Here is a 21,761-nt window from a genome sequence, read left to right on the forward strand (position 1 = left end):
GCTGTGCTCGGCCTAGTTTTTGTATTTTTAGTAGAGAATGGGGTTTCACACGTTGGCCAGGCCAGAGTGGTCTCAAACTCCTGACCTCAGGTGATTCGCCTACCTCGGCCTCTCAAAGTGCTGGGATTATAGGCGTGAGCCATCGCGCCCGGCCCCTTTTGATTTCTTTACAGAATATTGTGGTAGTATAACTCTTTTTTCCATGCACTTCATTTTTGTTCCCTTCTTGGCCATTTCCCTGAAAATGGGTAGACTGAGATAACGTGTGAGGAAGCCTTGGCCATCCCACCAGCCGCTTTTCCCAAATTCCTGATCCCCGGAAGACATCTGGGCCCTTCCTCCTGTTCCAGTTCAGTAGCTTCCAGCAAAGGTACTGCTCCATTGGACACGGAGTGTGGAATTGCCTGCTCATACTTGTCCAGGAGGAAGAAACAGAAAGGGCCCAGTGAGTACAGGAAGATGCCAGTGCCCACTGTGGAAAGCCCGGAGCAAGTTTTTCTTAAATGTGAATGCCCCAGTGTGGGGTCACGTCCAAGCTCCAGAAGGAAACCTGGCCTGGGGTGGAGGGGGGCGGCGTGGGAGGGCTGTTGCTAGAACCTGTCAGTCCAGCTCCACACTTCCGTGCTTTCCGTGGCTTCTCCTGAAACCCGGGCCTAGGGAGTGGGGCTTGATCCCTATCCTAGGGGTGCTGGGCAGGGTTGTGTAAATCATCCAATCAGGTGCTCTGCCAGGAGGGTGGGGCCAAGCTCCGCGAGTCTAAGGGGCTCTTGTTCCCCTAACCCACTGAAATCAGCGTTCCAGAGGGCGAGGTGGCTCCACCACAGCTTCTGTCCGGTGGTGACCAGCACTGATCCCCGGAGCCAAGGGAGGACCCGGGACACCTGGGAGCCGGGAAATGGTGAGTGTGCAAGGCTGGGCGGGAGGAGGCGCTGGTTGGGACCTGCTGTGGTAGGACCCGGGCCTCTTAGCAGTGATTCCAGGGTCTGCGGACCCGAGTCTCCCTGGCGCAGCTCGGCCCTGGGTCCCCTCAGCTACAGGGTGGGGCTAGGCCAGCAGCCGGACCCCAGGCAGGAGCCCTCTCGGCAGCACAGCGCTCGCAGCGCCCGCAGCCCCGCGTCTCCCCAGATTGTGTGGGGGCCACGGGAGGATCACGGCGAGAATCCAGACTCATGTGTGAGGTTCTCCTGGGAGGAGCTGTGGTCTGTGGGGTTCCCAATCCCGCCTTTCACCTGTAAAAATTAAAATGCAGCACCCTTAAATATTTAATTATTTTTAGCCAAGGGCAGTTCATGAATAACCCAACCATGGCTTGTTCTTTGGGGTCCCGTCAGGGGGCTTGAAGGAAAGGCTTTTCTAAGGTGTATGAGGAAGCAGACCAAATTCAATCTTTTGATTGGTTATGAGTCGCCTTATTTGGTCTGTCAACCAAAGGTTAAAAAAACAGCCGTTTTATTCTGAGCCAAGTTTAAGGACAATAGCCTGGGAAGGCAGACCCAGTACAAGCAATGTGTCCTGGAGTGGCTACGTGAAGTATTATACGTTGTGTTACATAGAAATGGGAGAGGTGGGCAGTGACCTTATACATAAGATAAAGCAAGTATGTGGTTAAAGTATATGAAAGGTTAACCAGTACACGGGCATCTTAGGGTTTAGAGAGGGATGACTGAATCTGTCCTGCCTTTGCTGCATCTCATAGGCAAGGTTGTCATCAGTACAGGTCAGTGAAATATTTGACTTGCAGGCTGAGAGTTCAGCTTTATTTCATGGGTCTGGTTTCTTTTTTTTTTTTTCTTTTTTTTTGAGACGGAGTCTCGCTCTATCGCCCAGGCTGGAGTGCAGTGGCCGGATCTCAGCTCACTGCAAGCTCCACCTCCCGGGTTCACGCCATTCTCCTGCCTCAGCCTCCGACCACAGGCGCCCGCCACCTCGCCCGGCTAGTTTTTTTTTTTTTTGTATTTTTTAGTAGAGACGGGGTTTCACGGTGTTAGCCAGGATGGTCTCGATCTCCTGACCTCGTGATCCGCCCGTCTCGGCCTCCCAAAGTGCTGGGATTACAGGCTTGAGCCACCGCGCCTGGCCGGGTCTGGTTTCTAGTACCTGTATGTCCAACCTGCAGCCATCTTAGGCCACTTTTTAAAAACAAATTTCTTTCAGTTTTTCCTATTTCTGACAGGTCTATCCAGGTGGAAATGTTCTGGTCCTGTAGTTGGAGGCTAAATTTCATTTTCCTCTAAATTGGTAATTTACAGGCTGCATTTGTGTTCGATTTTGATGTCCTTGGGTAGGAACTCAGGGCACTACAGCCGCTCCAATCTGATTGCCTCTTCTTTTAACACTCCCTAGGGGTACCAATTTTCCCATGTATTTGTTTGCCCTTGCATTTTCCAAATGTGTGGGACACAGGTCTCATATCCACAATTCTGTTTGCTGTACTTAACCCTTCTAGGGTTTGTATGAATTCCAAAATGTCCAATTCCTTCCCCACATTCCCAAGTGCCAGCTTTGCTTCATCGATACAAAATATTACCAACTATTTGTCCTTTACTGTACATTTCAAACAGATGCAGTACTTTATCATTTTTTCACAGAGCAACAGATGGCTCTTTGTAAAATATTTTTCTGTTTGTGAACATTTCACATGAGGAAAACAGAGTAAGTGCATGAAACTCTGCTGCAAAAAACTTTGTGCCTCTCCTCCTTTTATCTTCCCTAGGCACAGACACCTTGCCAGAATGTCTTTGGATTGAGGTTCACTTTTGGAAATTTTACAGGGTGATCTGTCCCTATTCCTGGGTTTCAGACTTCCTGGGGTTGCCCCAGGATGCTCACAGTCGCCAGGTGTCTTGGAGGATCTAGTGAATAGCAGCCCCTGGTTCACTCTGCCTTTTGGGCTCAAGCAACCCTCTCAGCCTCTCAAAGTGCTGAGATTACAGGCATGAGCCACAGCACCCAGCAATTTCTGAATTTTGAATCAGCCTTGTACACCTGTAATGATTCCCACTTGACGGTGGTGTATAGTTCTTTTTCTACATTTTCGGATTCAATCTGTGAATATTTGTTGAGAACTTTTAGGATCTATACTGAGAGTTACTGGTCTATAGTCTTCTACCTTTGTAACGTATCCGCCTAGTTTTGGCAGTAGGATTCTGTTGGCCTCATAGCATGTATTAGGAAGTGTTTACGCTTGTATGTTATAGAAAGATTGTAGTGAACTGGTGTCAGTTATTTAAATGTTTGGCAGAAATGACCAGTGAGACTGTCTTGGTCCTTGTCTGTCCTTTTTTGGACCGTTACTACGTTATTAGCTGATTCACTTTCTTTTAACACATATATACCTATTCATATTGCTTATCTCTCCTTGTGTGTGTTTTGGTAGATTGTCTCTTTCAAAGGATTGGTCCATTTCATCCAAGTTATCAAACTTGTGGGCATGGAATTGTTCATAATAATCCTTTATGGTTCTTTTAATGTCCATGGAATTAATAGTGATGAACCCTCTTTCATTTATGATCAGTAATTTTTTGGGTCTTCTCTCTTTTTTTCTTACCCTGGCTATAGGGTGTGTGTGTGTGTGTGTGTGTGTATGTGTATATATATATTTTATTGATATTTTCACAGAACCAGCTTTTGATATTGTTGATTTTCTTTTTTTTTTTTTGAGATGGAGTCTCACTGTTGCCAGACTGGAGTCCAGTGGTGCCATCTTGGCACACGGCAACCTCCACCTCCTGGGTTCAAGCTATTCTTGTGCCTCAGCCTCCCCAGTAGCTGGGATTACAGGCACGTGCCACCACACCCAGCTAATTTTTGTATTTTTAGTAGAGATGGCGTTTCACCATGTTGGCCAGGATGGTCTCAATCTCCTGACCTGGTGATCCTCCTGCCTCGGCCTCCCAAAGTACTAGGATTACAGGCATGAGCCACCGTGCCCAGCCTATATTACTGATTTTCAATTTCATTGATGTTTTCTGTAATTGTTATTTTCCTGTGTTTGATTTAGATTTATCTTGCTCTTCTTTCTCTGGTTGCCTAAACTAGAAGGTTACATTGTTGATTTTAGACTTACTCTGCTTTATTTGAGACAGGGTCTCACTCTGGCTGGCTGGACTACAATTGCATGATCTCAGCTCACTGAAGCCTCAACCTCCTGGGCTGAAGCAATCTTCCCACTTCAGTATTTACATTTGTTAAGAGGTGTTTTGTGGCTCAAAATGTGGCCTAACTTGGTGAATATTCCATGTAATCTTGGGAAGGATTTGTACTTTGCTCTTGTTGGTTGCTGTATCTTAGAAATACCTCTTAAATCCAATTGATTGATGATGCTGTTGAGTTAAAACTATACCATTAAATTCTCTTTGGGGCCGGGTGCAGTGGCTCATGCCTGTAATCCCAGCACTCTGGGAGGTCGAGGCGGGTGGATCACCTGAGGTCAGGATTTTGAGACCAGCCTGGCCAATATACTGAAACCCTGTCTCTACTAAAAATACAAAAAACAAAAAAACAACAAAAAAAAAGCTGGGTGTGCTACTTGGGAGGCTGAGGCAGGATAATCACTTGAACTCAGGAGGGGGAGGTTGAGGTGAGCCTAGATTGTGCCACTGCATGCACTACAGCCTGGGTGACAGAGCAAGACTCTGTCTTAAGGGGAAAAAAAATTATCTTTGGTACTGAAAAAAAAAAAAACCTACACCATTAATGATTTTCTTCCCACTTGATTTGTCAATTACTGATAGAGGTATGTTGGTGTGTCCCACTAAGAAAGAGAATTTCCTTATTTTTCCTCACAGTTCTAGAAGTTTTTGCCTCATGTATTTTGACTCTGTTATCGTTGCACACCTAATAAGGATTTAAGACAATTGATTTGGCTGGGCACGATGGCTCACGCCTGTACAATGGGAGGCCAAGGTGGGTGGCTCACCTGAGGTCAGGAGTTTGAGACCAGCCTGACCAACATTGTGAAACCCTGTCTCTACTAAAAATACAAAAATTAACTGGGCGTGGTGGTGGGCACCTGTAATCCCAGCTACTGGGGAGGCTGAAGCAGGAGAATCGCTTGAACCCAGGAGGTGGAGGTTGCAGTGAGCCATGAGCATGCCATTGCACTCCAGCCTGCGTGACAGAGCGAGACTCCATCTCAAAAAAAAAAAAAAAAGTTGATTTAAAGTCTTTGTCTAGTAAGTCTAATGTCTAGGGTTTTAGAAATGGTTTATCTCAAATGATTGTTTCCATTAATGAGCTATGTTTTTCTGTTTCTGTGTATTCCTCATAAATTTTGTTGAAATACGGACATTTGAATGTCATAAGGGATGACTCTAGAAGTCAGTTTCTCCCTCTTCAGTGTTGCTATTTTTGTTTGTTGACTTTTCCAAAGTATTTTTGCAGAGAGCGTATTACTTGTTGAGCACAGCCCTTGAAGTTCCTGTTCCTTTAGCTTGTGTTTAGCCTGTGTTTTGACAGCGACTTCCTTGCATCAAAGAGCTAAAGAAGCAGAAACAAAAAATCTCACGGTGGCCGAGTACAGTGGCTCACACCTGTAATTCCAGTACTTTGGGAAGCCGAGGTGGGTGGATCACGAGGTCAGGCGATCAAGACCATCCTGGCTAACACCGTGAAACTCTGTCTCTACTAAAAACACACACACACACACACACAAATTAGCTAGGTGTGGTGGCACGCACCTGTAGTCCCAGCTACTGAGGAAGCTGAGGCAGGAGAATCACTTGAACCCGGGAGGTGGAGGTTGTGGTGATCGCACCACTGCACTCCAGCCTGGGAAACAAAGCAAGACTCTGTTTCAAAAAAAAAAACCTCACACCTTCCAGTTTTTATGGATAGTTCTAGGCTGTGGCATTCCTTTAACACTTAGCAAGCCTGCTTAAAACTCTGCTTCCGCCTTCACTTTCTGCCTAACTGATCCTAGAGATTAGCCAGTGCTGAAAATGAGGGTGTTCTTGGGTCTGTGATGTTAGCTGTGGGTTTTTAATAGATGCCTTATAGCAGGTTGAGGAAGTTCTTTTCTATTCCTAGTTTACTGAGTGTTTTCATTGTGAACATGTTGAACTTTGTCAAGTGCATTTTCTTTGTATATTCTACATATTAACACCTTGGCAGTTCTGTGATTTGCAAACATTTTCTGCAGTTCCATGGGCTGCCTTTTCACTGTGTTCATGGTATCCCCTGAGGGACAGAAGTTTTTAACTTTGAAGTCAAACTTGTCTCTTCTTCCTTTTGGTGACTGGGCATGTGTGATATCGAAGAAATCATTGCCAAATTCAAGTTTGTGAAATTCCTCCCTCCATGTATTCTTCTAAGAGTAGTTTAGTTTAGGTCCTTGCCTCATTTTGATTTCATTTTTGTATATGGTGTAAAGGGTCCAGCTTCATACTTCCACATGTCAAGATTGTTTTCCCAGCACCACTTTTTGCAATAACTTCCTTTTCCCACTGAATGAACCTGGTACCTTGCTGAAAATCATTTAATCATATATGTGAGGATATCTTCTGAGTTCTCTATTCCATTGATATATCTTCTATCCTTGTGCCAGTACTACAGTGTTTTTTTTTTTTTTTGAGATAGAGTCTCGCTCTGCCGCACGGGTTGGAGTGCAGTGGCCAGATCTCAGCTCACTTCAGCTCACTGCAAGCTCCGCCTCCCGGGTTCACACCATTCTCCTGCCTCAGCCTCCCGAGTAGTTGGGACTACAGGCGCCCGCCACCACGCCCGGCTAGTTTTTTGTATTTTTTAGTAGAGACGGGGTTTCACCGTGTTAGCCAGGATAGTCTCGATCTCCTGACCTCGTGATCCACCCGTCTCGGCCTCCCAAAGTGCTGGGATTACAGGCTTGAGCCACCGCGCCTGGCCCAGTGTTTTTATCTATTGTATATTTAAGTTTAAAAAAGAAGAGTGAGACTTCCAAATTTGTTCTTTTTTGTGTTTTCTGAGATGGAGTCTCACTTTGTCACCCAGGCTGGGGTGCAGTGGTGCAATCCTGGCTCACTGCAACCCACACCTCCTGGGTTCAAGCAATTCTCTTGCCTCAGCCTCCTGAGTACCTGGGACTACAGGCACACACCACCATGCGTGGCTAATTTTTTTTTTTTTTTTTTTTTTGAGATGGAGTCTCGCTCTGCCGCCCGGGCTGGAGTGCAGTGGCCGGATCTCAGCTCACTTCAGCTCACTGCAAGCTCCGCCTCCCGGGTTCACGCCATTCTCCTGCCTCACCCTCCCGAGTAGCTGGGACTACAGGCGCCCGCCACCACACCCGGCTAGTTTTTTTTTTTGTATTTTTTAGTAGAGACGGGGTTTCACCGTGTTAGCCAGGATAGTCTCGATCTCCTGACCTCGTGATCCACCTGTCTCGGCCTCCCAAAGTGCTGGGATTACAGGCTTGAGCCACCGCGCCCGGCCTGGCTAATTTTTTTTAGATAGCGTCTCACTCTGTTGCCAGGCTGGAGTGCAGTGGCGCGATCTTGGCTCACTGCAACTTCCACCTCCCAGACTCAAGCGATCTCCTGCCTCAGCCTCCCAAGTACAGGCGTGTGTCACCACACCCAGATAATTTTTGTATTTTTAATAGAGATGAGGTTTCACCATTTTGGCCAGGATAGTCTCAATCTCTGGACCTCATGATCTGCCCACCTCGGCCTCCCAAAGTGCTGGGATTACAGGCATGAGCCACCGTACCTGGCTCAGCTAATTTTTAAAATGTTTTTAGTAGAGACCGAGTTTCACCATGCTCACCAGGCTGGTCTCAAACTCCTGACATCATCAAGTGATCTGCCTGCCTTGGCCTCCCAAAGTGCTGGGATTATAGGCGTGAGCCACTGCACCTGGCTTGTTCTTCTTTCTCAATCGTTTTGTCTATTTGGGGTTCCTAGAGATTCCCTATGAATTTTAGGATGGGCATTTCTATTTGTTTTTTTAAAAAATTCATTGGTGCCAGGTGCGGTGGCTCACACCTGTAATCCCAGCACTTTGGGAGGCCAAGGCAGGTGAATCACCTGAGGTCAGGAGTTCAAGACCAGCCTGGCCAATATGGTGAAACCTCATCTCTACTAAAATAAAAAAGCCGGGCATGGTGGCATGCACCTGTAGTCCTAGATACTTAGGAGGCTGCGACTTGAGAACTGCTTGAACCCAGGAGGTGGAGATTGCCGTGAGCTGAGATCACGCCACTGCACTCCAGCCTGGCGGATAGAGTAGAGTGAGACTGTCTCCAAAAAAAAAAAAAAAAAAAATCATTGGTATTTGGATAGGAATTGCATTGACTTTCTAGACCATCTTCAGTAGTATTGATATCTTAATATTAAATCTTAAAATCTGTGAATGAGATGTCTTTCTATTCATTTATATCTTTAATTTCTTTCAGCAACATTTTATAGTTTTCAGTGTACAAGTTTTTTGCTGCCTTTGTTATTGTTCATGGTATTGTTTCCTAATTTCCTTCTCAGATTATATGTTGTTAGTATGTATAAATGAGACTGATTTTTCTTTAAGGGATGGGGTCTCACTATGTTGTCCAGGGTGGAGTGCAGTGGCTATTCACAGGAGCAACTGTAGTGTACTACAGCCTTGAACTCCTGGGCTCAAGCAATCCTCCTGACTCAGCCTGCAAAGCAGCTTGGACTCATGCCACCACACCCAGTTGAAACTGACTTTTTCATGTTGATTTGGTATCCTGCAACTTTGTGGAATTTGTTAGTTCCAACCATTTTCGAGTGTTCTATGTGTGTTATGCACAATCTTTAGGATTTTCTACCTATAAGATTGTTTCATCTGTGGACAGAGATAATTTTATTTTTTTCTTTTCAGTTTGGATGCATTTCTTTTTCTTGCTTAATCATTATGTGTAGGACTTCCAACAGTGCATTGAGGCAGGTGGTGAAAGCAGGTATCCTGTTTTGTTCTTGATCTTAGTGAAAAGGTTTTTTGTATTTCACCACTGAGTATAATGTTTCTGTGGCTTTTTAATGTATGGCTTGTATTATATCAAGGTAGTTTCTTTCTAGCTCAAGTTCTGTGTTTTTATCATGAATGGGTTTTGTATTTTGTCAAACGCTTTTTCTACACCTACACTGAGATGGTTGTGATGTATTACCTTTTTTTTTTTTTTTGAGACGGAGTCTTGCTCTGTCGTTTGGGCTGGAGTGCAGTGGCATGATCTTGGCTCACTGCAAGCTCCACCTCCCAGGTTCACACTATTCTCCTGCCTCATCCTCCCAAGTAGCTGGGACTACAGGTGCCCACCACCACAACTGGCTAATTTTTTGTATTTTTAGTAGAGACGGGGTTTCACTGTGTTAGCCAGGATGGTCTTGATCTCCTGACCTTGTGATCCACCCGCCTCGGCCTCCCAAAGTGCTGGGATTACAGGTGTGAGCCACCGTGCCTGGCCACTATTTTTATATGTTGAACCATCCTTGCATTTTAGAGGTAAATCTCACTTGGTCATGGTGTGTAATCTTTTAATATGCTGCTGAATATGGTTTGCTAGTATTTGAGAATTTTTGTATCATATTCAAAAAGGACACTTAGCTGCAGCTTTCATTCTTGTAGTGTCTTGTCTTTGGTGTTAGTGTAATTTGGGCCCATAAAATGAGTTTGGAAGTGTTCTCTTCATTTTTTTAAGTTTGGGGAAGATGGGTATTAATATTTTAAACGTTTGGTAGATTTTAGCAGTAAAACTCTTTGGTCTTAGGTTTTTACTGTTTTGTTTTGTTTTGTTTATTACTACAACAGTCTCCTAGAACTGAAGATCTGTTCAGATTTTCTGTTTCTTCATGACAGTCTATGTACATTGTGTTTGTAGACATCTGTCCACTTCATCAGTGTTACCCAACTTATTTCTGTACCCTTAGACTTCTTTAAGTAAAAGGTCTGAGGCATAGTTTTTTCAGTTGTGTTCTGCTGTTATTATGGTATATATTCTGCTGCTATTGATGTGGTGATCAGGTGTGGGACTATGGGAAGCATTTCATGGACCTATGAGTTGACCTCATTTGTAGGAAGCCTGTGTCTCTGTGTTGTGACGCTTTAAAGTATTTCTCCCTCACGTCTGCTTAGTTGAGGCAAAAAAGAGGGCCAAGAGGTTTGCCTCTGGTAAAATCTCAATCTGGTTTTTGAGAAACAGTTTCTTTTGAAGGTAGGTCTTGTTAAGAATAGAATTCTCTAGGCATATTGCAAAATAGTGGCAGGGTGCTTTGGAAGGCAGGGGCAGGAGGATCACTTGAGGCCAGGAGTTTTAGACCAGCATGAGAAGCATAGCTAGACCTCATCTCCAAACAAATGAATAATAAATAAAAATAAATAATAAATTGATAGCTAGAGAGAGTATTGCTTGATGGATGGATGGGCCTTATTTCCTTAAAATGAAAAGGCTTATTGCTGTTTTCCTTGCCTCAGTACATTTCATACGTGCTAGTGTTTAAGGCTGTGTGCCATCCAATTCCCTCATCCATTCCAATAGTTATGGTGCTTGAGCTTCTTCAGGGTTTTTGTTTGCTCTTGGGAAAAATATTGCTCCGATAGTCTTTAAGCACAAATGCACAATAAACTACCTAGAGAAAAATTACTGGGCTGTAGATTATGGTAAAGTTCAAATTACATGAAATAGCAATGGAATGTATCTCTTGACCCCCACTCCTTCATTCATGCATACCTATTTATTTTCTATGGTCATTGCCACTTAGGATTCTCAACTTGACTAATTTTCGTCCTTCTAATCAATGAGAAATATCATCTAGTTGACATTTTATTTGGCTATTTCCTCATTACTATGGAAATGGATATTTTTTCATACATGGTCTTTCATTTTCAGTTAAGTATTTTCTTTATTTTCCTATGTTTTAATCTTGTGTTTGTTTTTACTCTACAAATTAATCCTTTTATATTGCATGTACTACAGGCATTTTTCTCCTACTTTGTTGTTCGTCTTTTACCTTCCTAATTTTAATTTATTTAAATTTATCACTCTGTTCCTTCATTGGTTACTCTTTTATTTTATTTTATTTTATTTTTTACAGAGTCTAGCTCTGTCCACCAGGCTGGAGTGCAGTGGCATGATCTCGGCTCACTGCAAGCTCCGCCTCCTGGGTTCAAGCCATTCTCCTGCCTCAGCCTCCCGAGTAGCTGGGACTACAGGCGCCCGCCACCGCGCCCGGCTAATCTTTTGTATTTTTAGTAGAGACGGGGTTTCACTGTGGTCTCGATCTCCTGACCTTCTGATCCGCCCGCCTCGGCCTCCCAAAGTGCTGGGATTACAGGCGTGAACCATCGCGCCCGGCCTATTTTTTTTTTTTTTTTTGAGATGGAGTCTTGCCGTGTTTCCAGGCTGGAGTGCAGCGGCAGGATGTCGGCTCACTGCAAGCTCCGCCCCCTGGGTTCACGCCATTCTTCTGCCTTAGCCTCCTGAGCAGCTGGGACTACAGGCACCTGCCACCACACCCGGCTAATTTTTTGTATTTTTAGTAGAGACAGGGTTTCACTGTGCTAGCCAGGATGGTCTCGATCTCTTGACCTCGTGATCCGCCTGCCTTGGCTTCCCAAAGTGCTGGGATTACAGGCGTGAGCCACCACACCTGGCCCCAACCAATCTTTTGTGTCGTATGTAAATCAGACACTGCCTCCTCAAGCTAATCTATAAAACTGTCTGCATTTCACTGTGGAAGCAGCAACCCACTTCTCTGGGACCCTTCTCTCTGCAGCAGAGAGAGCTCATGTCTTTCGCCTATTAAACTTCTGCTCAGAACCTCACTCCTGTGTGTGTCCATGTCCTAGATTTCCATGGCGGTGAGACAATGACACCGCTTCAGTGTGAACTCTCATGAACTGAGTCTAGATCCCCAGTGCTGTCCGTCTCACCTGTCCTCCTCTACACATAACTGGGATATGTCATGGCTTGGTGGTCTTTGAAGATATGGCTGTGAACTTCATCCAGGAGGAGTGGGCTTTGCTGGATTTTTCCATGAAGAATCTGTAGAGATGTGATGAGGGAAGCCATCAGCACCTGTCTTCTATAGGTGAGGATAATATTTTTTTCCTTTAGTCAATTAGAGAAGTGCTTCTTGGCCATCAGTGCTATTCCAAAATTTGGAATGTGGAAAGGGGGTATTTTGATGAATTGATCAAGCATGGCTGCAGTGCACAATGAACCTACAATCCAGTAATTCTTCCATACTTTCTAAATGATGATGATTTTTCTCAGTCTACATTTTAGGAAACAAATGGGAAAACCAGAACATTAAAGATCAACAGAAAAACTCTGGGAGAAATCTAAGGTGGTTTGCATTCAAAAGAGGGGAAAAAAAAGTCCCTGAGGGGATCTTTGCATGTTACCAATTTTTAAAACAAAATTTTCAACAAAAATATATACTTAATATAACATAGATGTTGAAGTATTTATAAAATACTTCACTTGGAAACAGAACTAAGAAACTTCATACATGGATATTATTATTTTTATAATAGCTATGGGGGAGCCTTGTTGCAGAGTAATCAGTGCATTTACTTTCAAACAATTCATACATGGCAGAAAACCTGCACCTTCTGTGATACTGGTAGCAATGTATGTTCAAAACCTATTAATGAATATAAGTCTAATTAATGAACCGCTAATAATGGGCTTGTCATTTTTTTTTTTTTAAGACCAAGTCTCACTCTGTCACCCAGGCTGGAGTGCAGTGGCACCATCTCAGCTCACTGCAACCTCCGCCTCCCGGGTTCAAGCGATTCTCCTGCCTCAGCCTTCTAAGTAGCTGGGATTACAGGCACGCATCACCACGCCCAGCTAATTTTTGTATTTTTAGTAGAGACAGGGTTTTAACATGTTGGTCAGGCTGGTCTCAAACTCCTGACCTCATGATCCACCCGCCTTGGCCTCCCAAAGTGCTGGGATTACAGGTGTGAGCCACTGTGCCTGGCCAGGCTTGTCATTTTTCACAGAAGTCATTACATTAGAAAAATTGTGAAAGTAGGGTAGTTGTTGTGGAGAAACCTTCAGCTAGATTCCAAATCTCAATGTGTTTAAGACATGCTCTTCTTTGGTTCTGTGAACATATTTATAATGTACACTTTGAAGTATTTTTCTATTAATCTGCTATCTGTTCTCACAGGCAGTTTCTATTGTCAGCTTTTCTTTTTTCTTTTCTTTTTTTTTTTTTTTTTGATGTATGGGCTGTACTTGTTGCAAATTGGACATTTTTGATAACATACCGAACATTCTCAGAGTATGTTCAATTTCTCCAGGCCTTGTTATTGTTATTTGCTTTATTTTGTTTAGTGACTGATTGGACTATTTTGGTGAAGTCTATCTCTGTAATAGTTAAAGAGGAAAGAAACACAGCTTGATGATTAAATATAGGTTTATTTTAGAAATAACCTGAGAGGGGCTTCTGGCCAATTTTGGTCAGGAGCACTTTTTCTTACAGACTAAGAGTACATATTGGTTTTAGGGTGAGGTGGCTTATTACAAGCTTGGAATGTCTCTGGGCGGAGGGAAGGTTATTTGGGGGCAGACATCTTTCTGGCCGGAGAGGGGTTTCTTGGGGCTGGCATCTTCCCAGCCAGAGTAGGGGTTATCTTGGTGCATGTCTCTGGTCAGGGAGGAGTCTGGAATGTATTTGGTCAGAGGTGTTATTTGTGGTTTATGTTCATGCTGACCTTAGCCATTAAGCTGATGCCCTTTGGATTTAGGCAGCTTTCGATTAAGGTGAATTTTAAAATGAGGTGCTTGCCCATTGGGTAGGAACACTGGCAAGCTGCTTTCTGAATAATCTTCTCTTTTTGAGAACTGAGTGTTCAGTGGTGGGGAGGGACAGCAGCCTGATGTCCTCTTGGCCTGTGTCCTGGTATGGATCCACCACCTCTATGAGCTGAGGCAAAGTTGGTCAGTGTCCTAGCAGTCTGAGCGCACCATGCTCACAAACCATATCCCCACTTTTCAAACATATGCACATAGGATGTAATCTCAGTAATGGGTAGGCGGAGGTAAGATGAGAAAAGCTGAAGTTCTACCCTTCCTAGAGAAAAGCTTTCTGACTAGAGGCTGGGTGACTGAGCAGAAGCATCAACATCATAGACAAGCATCTCATTTTAAAAGTCACCTTGGCTGGGCGCGGTGGCTCAAGCCTGTAATCCCAGCACTTTGGGAGGCCGAGACGGGCGGATCACGAGGTCAGGAGTTCGAGACCATCCTGGCTAACACGGTGAAACCCTGTCTCTACTAAAAAAATACAAAAAAAGCTAGCCGGGCGAGGTGGCTGGCGCCTGTAGTCCCAGCTACTCAGGAGGCTGAGGCAGGAGAATGGCGTAAACCCGGGAGGCGGAGCTTGCAGTGAGCTGAGATCCGGCCACTGCACTCCAGCTCGGGCGACAGAGCGAGACTCCGTCTCAAAAAAAAAAAAAAAAAAAAAAGTCACCTTAATCAAAAACTGCCTAAATCCAAAGGGCATCAGCCTAATGGCTAAGTCAGCATGATCATAAACCACAAATAATATCTCCAACCAAAAACATTCCAAACTCTTCCCTGACCACAGACATTCCAACCCTGCCATAAACTTCTCCCCCACACGGAAACATTCCAAGCTTGTAATAAGCCCCCTCACCCTAAAACCGATATACACTCAGTCTGTAAGAGAAAGCACTTCTGACGGAAATCAGCCAGAAGCCCCTCAGGTTTTTTCTAAAATAAACCTGTCTTTGACAGTCAAGCCGCATTTCGTGTTTCTTTCCTCTGACTCTTACATTTGGTGCCGAAACCCAGGACGGGTGCTGGGGGCAGAGGCTCTCTCGCAATCCAGGAAGCAGTGGGCAATGGCAGCTCGTCCTGAGTTAATTCCTGGATCCTGAAGGTCTCTGGCCACCACTCCATCTCTTCTTTGTTCGCTTTTCTCTCATCCTCCCTTTTCTCTCTCTCTCCCTTGTGCAGCTGCAGTCCAAGAGGCCAACTGGAACATCAACATGAGACACTAATCCAGCTGACTGGTAAGAGCTGCCCTCCCCTGGCTTTCTCATGGTACCCAGAAAAAGTCAGGTCTGCTGTCTTGGTCCTCAGAGGACCAGTGGGACTAAGCCAGAGGAAATCTTGGGGATGCCCAGTTTCTTCTCAGCTTGGCCATCCTCTTTAGAAAGAGGACTCTGGGTCTCTGTCTTTTGTCTGGGGATGCCTAGAACAAAAACAGACACCTTCGGCGGCTTCTTGCCAGTCCACATGGGTGCCAAACAATCCCATGTTCCCACACCTTCTCCCCTGTGCTGTCTCCTTCCTGACCTTACCAAACTTGGCTTAGTCTTTTATTGTAATATGGCCTGGCCCCAATACACATTAGATAATGACAGCTGATGGCCCAAAATGGCACCTTTAACTTCGAAGTTCTCAGGAACCTTAACAACTTGATAACCAGGAACAGCAAATGGCAAGAGGTTCTCTGTATTCACACTTTCTTCTGCTTCTACCTTAAATCCCATCTCTCCCTGTGTCAAGCTTGCACCTCTCATAACATCTTTCTTCCTGGCTGGGCACGGTGGCTCCCATCTGTAATCCCAGCACTTTGGGAGACCAGGGTGGGCGGATCATGAGGTCAGGAGATTGAGACCATCCTGGCTAACACGGTGAAACCCCATCTCTACTAAAAATACAAAAAATTAGCCGGGCGTGGTGGCAGGCACCTGTAGACCCAGCTACTCAGGAGGCTGAGGCAGGAGAATGGTGTGAATCCGGGAGGTGGAGTTTGCAGTGAGCCGAGATTGTGCTACTGCACTCCAGCCTGGGCAACAGAGGGAGACTCCATCTCAAAACAAACAAACAAACAAATCTTTCTTCCTAATGAAAACCCTCTCTAGGTCTCTCCCTCCTCCAAGCTATAAGTACATTCAAAAGGCTTCTCTTCATAAATCTTGCTTTCCTGGAAAAGATTTTTTCCCAGTTAACTGAATTACTTTTCTCCACTCTGTCTTGCCACCCTTGGTGCATGTATAAAAGACCCTAAAATGGCTTCTAGTGGCCTGGGACTCCTTGGGAGAACAGAAAAGGCGCCACAATCCCATTTTGGGGAAAATCTGTTTTCCTTATGGAACCCCTGTAATTAAAGGTAAGTACCTCTCAAAGTCTTTGTCTTCCAGCTCTACTTGTTTATTAGGCCCTGGATACTGGTTTCCTAGCTCTTTTCTTAAAGGACCCCACCCAAAGGCCAATAAGTCAACTGGGAAATTAGCAGAAAAAAAATCTTGTAACTACTAAATCTTCTAGGTTGTCTTTGTGGCTGTATGTGTGCAATGTCTATTAAAATAACTCTAATTGGCAAAAAAATAAGTGCCTAAATCAAATATTTTTAAGGGAAAAGTAAAAGCTATGGGATCTTTCAGTTCACGTGACTTTAATCTTTTTTTTTTTTTTTTTTTTTTTGAGATGGAGTCTCGCTCTGTCGCCCAGGCTGGAGTGCAGTGGCCGGATCTCAGCTCACTGCAAGCTCCGTCTCCCGGGTTTACGCCATTCTCCTGCCTCAGCCTCCCGAGTAGCTGGGACTACAGGCGCCCGCCATGTCGCCCAGCTAGTTTTTTGTATTTTTTAGTAGAGACGGGGTTTCACCAGGTTAGCCAGGATGGTCTCGATCTCCTGACCTCGTGATCCGCCCGCCTCGGCCTCCCAAAGTGCTGGGATTACAGGCTTGAGCCACCGCGCCCGGCCGACTTTAATCTTTAAAACTTACTGGTACAGTAAAGTTAGAAGTGTCTTAAGAGTTGCCAGCATACATTTTCGTTTGCATTTATTAATCAAGCAATTTCATTTTTATCTCTGCCAAATACTATAAAGTATCAAAACAAAACTATGACTCAACCCAAACAAAATAATCTTTAATTTTTTAATAAATGAAACATTAATATTGGTTTAATGAAAATAGCTACATCCTAAGATTTTCATTTAATGAAAATCCTACATCCTAAGCCGTTTAATATCCTAACTTCTACTCTTATGGCCTTAGGCAGTCTAGTCCACAGGTGTGAAGGAAGCTTGTTTTGGGAAAGGACTGTTATCTTTGATATTAAAGGAATTTATATTTTAAAATGTTGTATGGTAAATTTTTGTCCTAAAGTAAATTAACTGGTTGTTTAAAGAGAGGGATGTTTCCAACAAGTCAGAAGGTTCAGGCATGTCAGATTGTGAAAGGCAAGAAAAATTTTATAAACGGAATTTATGCAAGAAATATACAATTTAAAAGTGATTAGGCCTCCTGACTGCTTTATAAAATGCCCCTATAACTCTTACCTGTACAACTTGCCTGCTTTACAGCTAGGTAAAACTTAGGACACACAGAATTAATGCTGGACTAACACAGACCTTATCTGCACTTCTGTGTAGGTCCTAGGCTCTACACCTAGTACATAATTAAAATCCCAAACTTACCAAGGTGTTCAACAAAAGTTTGCTAAAAGTTAATTTTGTGGAAAGATATACTTTTAGTAAAAAGATTATAAGAAGGCATGAGATTGTGGATTTTTTACCTACATTAAAAAGTTAAAGAATTGTCATATGGGAACACTGTGACACTGAGGTTTGGGCTATGGATGAGCCTGTCATCCTGGCAGTGAGCACAGCACCCAACAGGCAGTCCTCAGCCCTCACTCTCCACCATCCCTCCCCCTTCAGCGGTCCCCAGTGTCCATTGCTCCCATCTTTATGTGCCTAACGATTTCTTATGATTTGCAAAAACATACTGCTCATTTCATAAAACTTCTTTAGAGGACTATAACACAGAGAACTGGTTTCCTGTTAAAAATTAGTCATCTGATTTATGAACTATTAAAATATAGTTAATGCAAATTTTCTTAATCATTGTTTATAGTCAATGTTAAGATTCAAAAATTCAGCCTGAGGCTGGGCACAGTGACTCATATCTGTTTGGGAGGCTCAGGCCAAAGGATCACTTGAGGCCACTTCAAGACCAACCTGGGAAACATGGCAAGACTTTGTCTCTACAGAAAAAAAAAAACAAAAAAAAAAACTCCTGTGTGTAAACACACACACACCCACCCACCCAAAACCCAGCCTGAGATTTAGAAGCAGTCTACCTGAAGGCTCACTCTTAGCATGTCCTCTAGCATTCCTGCCTAGTGGCCTCAGGTTCCCAAAGGTAACAATTTTATTACTTTGTCTGTTCAGCATTTACATAAAAAGTAATTTAAACTACATATTTTTCTTTCCTCACTATAAAAGGCAACGTGGTTTACGCACTTTGCTTTTTTGTTCATTTGAAAATAAATCCTGCAGCTTTTTTCATATCCACTGGTGCCTTCCCTAATTTTTATAAAGGTTCACAAGATGGTAGAAGTTGAGCCAGTTGTGGTGGCTCACATGCCTGCAGTCCCAGCGACCTGGGAGGCTGAGGTGGAAGGATCACTTGAACCCAGGATTTCAAGCCTGCAGTGAACTGTGTGTCACTATACTTCCAGCGTGGGCAACAGAGTAAGACCCTGTCTCCCCACAAAAATTTTTTAAATAAATACATTTTTTTAAAAGATGGAAGTTGGGCCAGGCGCGGTGGCTCAAGCCTGTAGTCCCAGCACTTTTGGAGGCTGAGACGGGCGGATCACGAGGTCAGGAGATCGAGACCATCCTGGCTAACACGGTGAAACCCCGTCTCTACTAAAAAATACAAAAAACTAGCCGGGCGAGGTGGCGGGCGCCTGTAGTCCCAGCTACTCGGGAGGCTGAGGCAGGAGAATGGCGTAAACCCAGGAGGCGGAGCTTGCAGTGAGCTGAGATCCGGCCACTGCACTCCAGCCTGGGTGACAGAGCGAAACTCCATCTCAAAAAAAAAAAAAAAAAAAAAAAAAAAAAAAAGATGGAAGTTTATGTAGCTAGTTCTCTATTAAACATGAGTATGTTCCCACTCTTTTACTAGTCATTTCTTGCTGAAATCAAGGTGAACAGCTATAGGTACAGTCTGAAAGACTTACAAATGTGCCCTGAACTAAGGCAGTGAACAATGAGAACTGGGAAGGTAGTTAGAAAACATAGCAAAATAAATATTTGAAAGTTGTTTTTCATGCTTAAAGAATGACTTTATTTTTTTGGTAGAGATGGGGGTCTCACTATGTTGCCCAGACTGGTCTTGAACTCCTGGCCTCAAATGATCCTCCTGCTTTGGCCTCCCAAAGTACTGGGATTACAGGCATGAGCCACCACACCCAGCTGAATTATATTTTTGTAGTGAAATACAGCATACTTACTATAGAATGCATAGGATGTTTCATGTTTAATCATAACTGTAAAATTCTATATACTGGGCACTCAGAATGAACAGACCCTGGGCATGTCTTATCTCCCAGTGCTGCTTCACCTTGACTTTGTTTCCCTCTTGTCCCCAGAGGTGACCACTGCCCTTAATTTTGTGGATATTCTTTACGGCTATACCATTATTTTTATCACCAAGCAGTGTTTTGCTTAAGTTTGCCTCTTTTGCACTTTCTATGGAAGGAAATAATGGATAGGTGTCTCCTTAGTTTTTGCCCTAGTTGTTTCACACATGCTGGTGTCTGAGGCTTAATTTGCTCATCCAGTATCTATAGGACTCATGATGCTTCAATTTTGTGTTTTGTTCTTATGGAAAATGCTGCTCTAATCATATTTCAAGTCCCCATGTGCCTGTGCACAGTAAATTCTCTATACATTAGAAAAAAACGTGCTGGGTTGTAGATCCTGAGCAACTTTTAAGATTGCCACCAAGTCCCAATGGAGTATATGAATTGACCCTCCCACCATTCTTGCGTGTGTATTTAGATAATTCCAATGTTGCTAGTCATGTGGAATAATGTATTTTTACCTATCTAGTTTGTGTGAAATGAGATCACTTTGTGATTTTTTTTTTTTTTTTGAGACAGCATCTTGCTCTGTCACCCAGGCTGGAGTGCAGTGACGTGATCTCAGCTCACTGCAACCTCTGCCATTTGAATTACCACAAAAATGAATTTTCCTTTGTTTGTATCTTTGGAAGCATTTGGTGTTTTATTTTGGAGTTTAGCCATTCTGAGGTGTGTAAATGTTATAGGAATAATGAAAAAAAGAGTTTCGCTTTCTGAAAAACAAGATGAGACCTTCCCTAACATACCTCAAATATTTTCAACTATAGAGAGGGAGCAGAGCTAGATGGCGGAATAGAAAGCTCCCCTGATCATCCTCCTGCAAGGACACCAAATTAACAACTATCACACAGAAAAAAACACCTTTATAAGAACCACAAATCAGGTAAGCACTTACAGTACCTGGTTTTAACTTCATATCGCTGAAAAAGGCACTGAAGCGATTTAAAAAACAGTCCTGAATCACCAACAGACCCCTCTCCCACCCCCAGCAGCAGCGGCATCATGCAGACAGCATCTCTAGGTGCTGTGGGAGGGAGAACACAGCAATTTTGAGGCCTTGAACTCAGTGCTGTCCTGTTACAGCAGAAAGGAAAACCAGACCAAATTCAGCTGATACCTGCCCGTGGAGGGGACATTTAAACCAGCCTTAGCCAGGGAGGAATTGCTGATCCCAGTGGTCTGAACTTAAGTGCCTGCAAACCTCATCACTGAGGGCTGCAGCACTCTCTCTCTCCAAGTCAAGTTGAAAGGCAGTCTAGCCCATAAGGACTGCAACTCTTAGGTGAGTCCCAGTGCTGAATTAGGCCCAGAGACAGTGAACTGACAGGGGCAGGGAGGGGCGGTGACATATGGCATCATCCCTCCCTTAATCCCAGGCTGCACAGCTCTCAGCCCCCAAAGAGACCCCTTCCACCTAAGGGAGGAGACAGTATCGGGGGGACTGTGTCTTACATCTCAGATACCAGTCCAGCCACAGTAGGACAGGGCACTGGTCAGAATCAGGAGGCCCCTGTTCCAGGGCCTACCTCCCAGACATTTCTAGACACACCTGGGGCCAGAAGGGAACCTGCTGCCTTGAAGGGAAGGGTCCAGTCCTGCCAGCATTCATCACCTGTTAATTGAAGAGCCCTTGGACCCTGAATAACCAGCAGCGATATCCAGGTACTACATCAAGGGCCTTTGGTGAGCCTGAGACTTGCTGGCTTCAGGTGAGACTCAGCACATAACCAGTTGTGGTGGCTACAGAGGAAAACTCCTTCCGCTTGAGAAAAGCAGAGGGAAAAGTAAGGGGACCCTGTCTTGCACCTTAGGTACCAGCATGGCCACAGAGGGACAGAGCACCAAGCAGGCTCTTGGGGCCCCTGATTCTAGAACCTGACTCTTCGATAGCATTTCTGGACCTATCCTGGGCTAGAGGGGAGCCCACTATCCTGACAAGCTAACTTAAGAGACCTTTGGCCCTCCAGGAACATCAGCAGTAGCAGTACTCTGACAGAACTCTTTGTGGCTTGGGGCAGTGGCTATGGGATGAGGCTCCTCTGCCTTTCCAGGGAAGAACTTGTATAGTTTGAGTGCCAGCTCAGCCAAGCTGCAATACAACAGGACACAAAGTAGACTTCTAAGGTGTTTTTACTCTAATCCCTGACTACTGGACAGCACTTCTGAACTCACCTGGGCCTTGGGGGACCTCGTCACCCTGAAAGGAAGGACACAGGCCTGGCTGGTTTTGCCATCTGCTGATTGTAGACCCCAGGGGCCTTGAGTGAACACAGGCAGTAGCCAGGGAGTGGTTACAGCAGGCCTTGGGCGAGACACAGCACTGGCTTCAGGTCTGACCCAGTGCAGTCATAGTGGTGGTGGCCACAGGGATGCTGGTGTCATTCCGCCCTCAACCTTGGGTGGCT

The 21,761-nt window shown here is 44.5% G+C and overlaps 1 long non-coding RNA gene across 2 annotated transcripts in view; it reads right to left on the minus strand.

The window, feature by feature from the left end:
• Positions 1-233: 233 nt before the first annotated feature.
• The window catches only part of LOC117076046, a 44,279-nt gene continuing 22,751 nt past the window's right edge, over positions 234-21,761 (minus strand). The window contains exons 2-3 of one of the 2 annotated variants that reach the window (XR_004434213.1): positions 11,860-11,971; positions 234-1,229 (exon numbers count right to left, since the gene is read on the minus strand). This is a non-coding gene — a long non-coding RNA (uncharacterized LOC117076046). Of the gene's footprint in view, positions 1,230-11,859; positions 12,204-21,761 lie in introns of both variants that reach the window. The other variant, XR_004434214.1, reaches the window with a different exon arrangement.

Source organism: Trachypithecus francoisi, unplaced genomic scaffold, assembly GCF_009764315.1.
Source record: "Trachypithecus francoisi isolate TF-2019V2 unplaced genomic scaffold, Tfra_2.0 Lachesis_group5, whole genome shotgun sequence".
NCBI classification, from domain to species: domain Eukaryota; kingdom Metazoa; phylum Chordata; class Mammalia; order Primates; family Cercopithecidae; genus Trachypithecus; species Trachypithecus francoisi.